Below are 6335 nucleotides of genomic sequence, written 5' to 3'. Positions count from 1 at the left end.
AGATAAAAAGCTTCTGCACAGCAAAGGAAACAACCAACAAAACTAAAAGGCAACCAACGGAATGGGAAAAGATATTTGTAAATGACATATCAGAAAAAAGGCTAGTATCCAAAATCTATAGAGCTCACCTGAAAAACAAATAACCCAGTGAAGAAATGGGCAGAAAACATGAATAGACACTTCTCTAAAGAAGACATCCGGATGGCCAACAGGCACATGAAAAGATGCTCAACATTGCTCCTCATCAGGGAAATAGAAATCAAAACCATACTCAGATATCACCTCACGCCAGTCAGAGTGGCTAAAAGGAACAAATCAGGAGACTATAGATGTTGGAGAGCATGTGGAGAAACGGGAACCCTCTTGCACTGTTGGTGGGAATGCAAACTGGTGCAGCCACTCTGGAAAACAGTGTGGAGGTTCCTCAAAAAATTAAGAATAAACCTACCCTATGACCCAGCAGTAGCACTGCTAGGAATTTACCCAAGGGATACAGGAGTGCTGATTCATAGGGGTACTTGTACCCCAATGTTTATAGCAGCACTTTCAACCTTAGCCAAATTATGGAAAGAGCCTAAATGTCCATCAACTGATGAATGGATAAAGAAATTGTGGTTTATATACACAATGGAAACTACTTGGCAATGAGACAGAATGAAATATGGCCCTTTGTAGCAACATGGATGGAACTGGAGAGTGTTATGTTAAGTGAAATAAGTCATACAAAGAAAGACAGATACCATATGTTTTCACTCATATGTGGATCCTGAGAAACTTAACAGAAACCCATGGGGAAGGGAAAAAAAAAGAGGTTAGAGTGGGAGAGAGCCAAAGCATAAGAACCTCTTAAAAACTGAGAATAAACTGAGGGTTGATGGTGGTGGGAGGGAGGGAAAAGTGGTTGATGGGCATTGAGGAGCACACCTGTTGGGATGAGCACTGGGTGCTGTATGGAAACCAATTTGACAATAAATTTCATGTTAAAAAAATTTAAAATAAAAGATGTAGTTACTGGAATATCTTGACATGATAGTGTAGTATCTCAATATTGAACAGTTTCAACACATTAGGAACATATTCTTACCTATGGTGGAGAGGAACTCAATATTAAATTTTACTCTAATATGAAAGCATGAATTTCACTTTTTCCCAAATTAATTTGTAGGCTTTATTAGTTTATTCAGCAAATATGTATTGAAGCCCTACAAGTTTCAGAGACTGGGATAGAATAGCAAGCAAATGGAGACATCACTGTGAAGAAAGAACCAGGCAGCATGAGGTCTAATAAACATACAAACAATAACATAATAATGATTGCTAAATTTCTTGATCTTTACAAGTGCAAGAAATGCCTGAGGTAAGGTTATATATACTAAGAGCCTTAAAATTTAGTGCTTAGTCTAAGAGACCAGCACTTTGTTATTTTATATTATTTCCCCTTTGTTATTTTATATTATTTACATCCAGGATTAATTTTCTTATTGCATTTATATATGAAAAAAGGTAGAGCTAGGGTGAATATAAGTTAACCTATTACTTACAAGCAGTAGGTGACTCAAGGTAACAGAATACACACCAGAGGGAAAAAATTGCATGTAGAAAAATACACACTTGCAAGCACACACACATAGTCATATGTCAGTCAAGTGTTTATTGATGGAGGCATACATATTATAGCAAATATAATAATATATATCACATTTATATCTTTTAATTTATGACACTCCCTCCTATGTATTCTTATGTATAATATATTGGTATACTTCTTAATATGCTCTAAATTTATAAAATCAGACTATTCTTCTTTTACTTGTAACTGACTACTAATTTATGCAGATGTCATAATGTAGTATGTATATTAGTAAAAATTCAGAAACAATGCAAATGTCTACCAGATGTAAAATATTTAAATCAATGTGTTGTGGTATCAGATTAGTAACTAATTTAATAAGATTTAACAATTAAAATTGTATCTTTAAAATTATGTAATAAAGAAATACGCAGTATTTTATACCATATTTACCATATGAACTACATTTTATTTATGGAGATTGAGACAGAATGTTATGAATAAAACCATATGAAACTACATTTTATTTATGGAGATTGAGACAGAATGTTATGAATAAAATGGTTACTCAAAATTAGAAAAATTTAAAAAATGCATATTTATGGGAAAACTGATTTTTCTTCTAATCGTTGCCATGCTATCTTCCTTTTATTTATGTATGTATTTTATTTATTACTTTTTAAATGTTTATTTAGTTTTGAGAGAAAAAGAGAGACAGTGTGTGTGTGTGAGCAGGAGAAGGGGCAGAGAGAGAGAGGGAGACACAGAATCCAAAGTAGGCTCCAGGTTCTGAACTGTCAGCAAACAGCCCGACGCAGGGATTAAACCCATGAACTGCAAGATCATGACCTGAGACTACGTTGGATGCTTAACCAACTGAGCCACTCAGGCGCCCTGCCATGCTATTTTCTAGTAGCTCTAGAGTATATATATTTATTTTATAATCAGAAAACGTATTAAATGAAAGAAACGTGTATATATAATTAACATACACAACTTTTATGGAGTGATAATTGTGTTTCTAGAATCATATTAAACATTGACTTGGTAAGGTCTGATTCTAAAAATTTACATAAATAGGCCACTTCAATATATGTTGAAAGTACTACATTAAGTCAAATATGAAAAGACAACTGGGTACCTAATCTTGATTGGAATTCGAATGACATGCATTTAAGGAAGTGAAATTTGAACTCAATTTTCAGAAGAATAGGGGTTTTCTAAGCATGAACTTCCTAAGCAAATAACTTGCATCAGGTAAATAACACAAATTATATAACACATGAAAGCATACAAGAGTGATCTGGGGTTATGATGGACAGGAAGTCCATAAAATTATTGTTCAAGCACAAACAGCAGTAAGAGCAGAATGGGATCTGCCAGTCTAACAATTAATCTCTCTCTATAATAAGACAATAAGTTTGAACTTTTTCCTATAGGTTACAGAGTGCCATTTAAGTTTGTTCCATAAGGAATTACACAGAAGGAACTATTTTTATTTTGCAAAGATGACTAAGGGGGCAAAAATTAATGTAAAGAGGAAGAGATTCAAAAAGGGAGAGTGAGTTGGAAGCTACTGTGGTTTGTCTAAACGAGGAGATGATCATAGTCAAAACCAGTACAACAGAAATGGAACAGAGATAGCATACACTTGCAGCCATAGTAAACTAAAGGTATGGGTAAGGAGGTCAATTAAACATAAGGATATATTGATTAGTTTTGAGGTTCATGACAGTATGTTTGTTAGAAAAAAAGTGTGGAAAATTTGAAGAGGCAGTGGTAAAAGATGCATTTACCTTTAATTCATCAATCTATGAAAATAGTTATTAAGCATTATCAAATAAGAAATGAATCCACATCTATGTAAGGAAAGACTTAATTCAGAGGCATGATTGCAGTAGAGAGAATATTCTGACCAAGAGTAAAGGGGCTTTTATTTTATAGGGAGGAGTGAACAGCCAGGGAGAAGCAAAAGTAGTGAATGGCAAGATAGGGTAGAGAGGAAGCACGTCTTTTCTCTTAGGTAGCCTATTCCAGGAAAGGCTATCAAGGAGGAGTTGTGTGCTGCTGAAGGTGGGTCAAATTTCACAAGCTTTGGGAAGAGAGCAACTTAAGCAAAGTTTTGTTGGGCATTTTGTTCTGATTGATCAGTGAGCACAAGAGATTCAGCTAATTTTTAGGAGCGAGAGATGGGAATTTGGAGGGCTGGCATAGAGAAGCAAAAGGGAAGGGCATCATTAAGTTTTATCTAAATCTTATGGTGAAGAATGGTTGTTCCCAGTAAGCTGTTTCCAGAACACAGAAAGATGAGGGGCTTTCTCTAACTGTACCTCTCTTCCAGAATCACAGGATTCCGATAAAGTTCAAAAATGTCAGGAGCTACAAAGATATAGACCCAAGTGTCAAAATAAAGAAAGCAAAGCTACCATTGGAAACAATCAGGCTACCAGAGAAGAGAGATGTGGTAATAACTCACATAATTAAATAAATGTTTTAACAGAGGTATAGAAAAGGTAAAATATGAGTGTGTAAAAGGTTATGCATAGTTTTCAACTGCAATGTTTAAGAATTTTAAAGAGTTTATAACAGAGTGACGTCACTAAAACTGTGTAGCTCAGGGGGCACCTAGGTGGCTCAGTTGGTTGAAGGTCTGACTCCTGATTTCAGTTCAGATCATGATCTCACAGTTTGTGAGTTCAAGCCCTGCACTGGGCTCTGTGCTAATAGTGTGGAGCCTGCTTGGGATTCCCTGTCTCTCTCTCTGCACCTCCCACACTCATACTCTCTCTCTTTCAAAAATAAATAAACATTTAAAAATGTGTAGCTCAGGCTTCCAGGAGACACAAGTGTAGAAGCGAGGGCTGAACCTCAAGTTAGTTGGGCTTCTGAAACTGGCAGGCAAATATGGGGGTGTCACATAGCAAAGAAAACCCCAACACTAGAGTGGCAAATCACCAAAGCATCTGGCTGGCCCACATCATCGTGGTGGGACTACTGCACATGGCTTTATTCAGCATTTCTGTTGTCCTGATCCTGACCCTGACCAACATCATCCACTACTTGGCTATGTAGGTCTTCTTGTATATGGTGACCCTTGGAGACCCTTGATGAAGGAATGGCTCTGCTACTGGCACACTGGGAAGAGATGGACTATGGATTCCAATTTACCTTTTCCCGCCATTCTTCAGCATCTCTTCAATTGTACTCTGCCTCCTGGCCAGCTTCTAAACCAAGTTGATGCTGCTCACTTCCTCGTCAATATGCCTCATTGCTCAGCCTACTGCTACTTATGTTGTCCCAATTTCATAGGGTCTGTCCCTTTGGCATAAACAAATACTGAGGGATGGGGCTGGGGTTGAAGCTGAAATAAGATGCTGTAACATCCTTGCCTTCTCCGTGCTGCCTTCTATATGTTGAAAGCCTGAGAACTATACAACCTTTTCCAAACTCCCTGGAAGACAGTATGTTGTAAAGTGGGGCTCCCTAGGCCCAGCCCTGGTAGGAGCAGTGTTCTTTGAATCAGGAAATGCACATGGGATAAGGGACAAAACACTCTCCTCCATAGCAGGAAACCATATTTGGGCAGCATGTTTAGTGACATCTTTTTTCCAGATCTTCCCCCCACTCCACCACCCTCCTCCTTCTCTGTCTTGCTTTGTATTTTCTTTATGATAAAGATATTTTTTTTCTGAAAAAAATGTGTAGCTCTGAGACAGGCAAATAGAAAGAACCTTCTAGGCAACGGATGCAGCATGTACTCAAGAGATGGACAGGGCTAACTTCAGTATACTAAGATGATAAGGTGCTTATCAAGAGAACTGGGAGACATAGTTAAGAGAAATAAGCAGAGGCCAGATCAGAAGGTCTTGACAAATTATTCCTACAGGCTATACAGAACCATTGAGTGTGTCCATTCCGTTGAAATTCCCTCAGCTGAGCCACTTTGCCACTTATAAACTTAGCTGGAATTTTTGCTTCTCCTCTTGTTTTGCCCCATCGTCTGAGAAATGGAGGGACTTTTTTGCTGTTCAATATATAATAACTGAAATGTAACTTGGTAAAACACGTTTGCAGGAGGGCTGGGTAACATTAGCTAAATATGACATTTTTACCTTGATTTCACTTGACCTTAGATTTCTGGAGGAATATTTTAGTGTTTCAAGTAAATTTCCATAAATGGAGGAATAAGGTTATAGCCACTAGAGTAAGCTCATAATTTGTCCTTTTATATTCTTCACAGATAGGTGAGGTCACTTCACTTCTAAGGAGGAAAACTGGTCAGGTTTCAAGAAACTAAATTAGTCTGAATGCTAGTAAAAAATCTCATGCCAAAATAAAAAAATGTGTGTGTCTCTGGGTTTTGCCCATAGGTAAGATAACATTTCATCAATATTTGACTATGACTTTTGGGCATTTTATCTCACCAACAAAGATTTAAGATCGCCTTCATTGCCAATTCTTCTCACCCACCCTATAACTATTTCTTTCCTACCATTTGTTCAAACACCCTTCCAATTGCTCTCTCCTAACCCCTTTACCCCATTTCAGTTTTTCCATGCTATAACATTCCATGTTGGAAGAGCTTATTTTCCTTTTAAGTAATGCTGTTTATGAGCTATAACAATGGTTCTTAAGCTTTAATGGAAGAATCTGTTAGAGAACTAATTTAAATGCAAATTGTTATACTTATCACCAAAGATTCTGAATAAGTTAGTAGTCTTAGGCCACAGGCTACAGAATGTCTGTGTTTAATAGTCATTGCAGA

At 37.0% G+C, this 6335-nt stretch overlaps 1 pseudogene; it reads left to right on the top strand.

The window, feature by feature from the left end:
• The first annotated feature begins 4474 nt into the window (after nt 1-4474).
• LOC125174419 (ORM1-like protein 2) lies at nt 4475-4910 on the top strand (annotated as a pseudogene).
• The last annotated feature ends 1425 nt before the right edge of the window (nt 4911-6335 follow it).

The sequence above is a fragment of the Prionailurus viverrinus genome, chromosome A1 (genome assembly GCF_022837055.1).
Source record: "Prionailurus viverrinus isolate Anna chromosome A1, UM_Priviv_1.0, whole genome shotgun sequence".
NCBI lineage: Eukaryota > Metazoa > Chordata > Mammalia > Carnivora > Felidae > Prionailurus > Prionailurus viverrinus.
The sequence above is the reverse complement of the archived record's forward strand: the minus strand, read 5'-3'. Positions and strand labels throughout refer to the sequence as shown.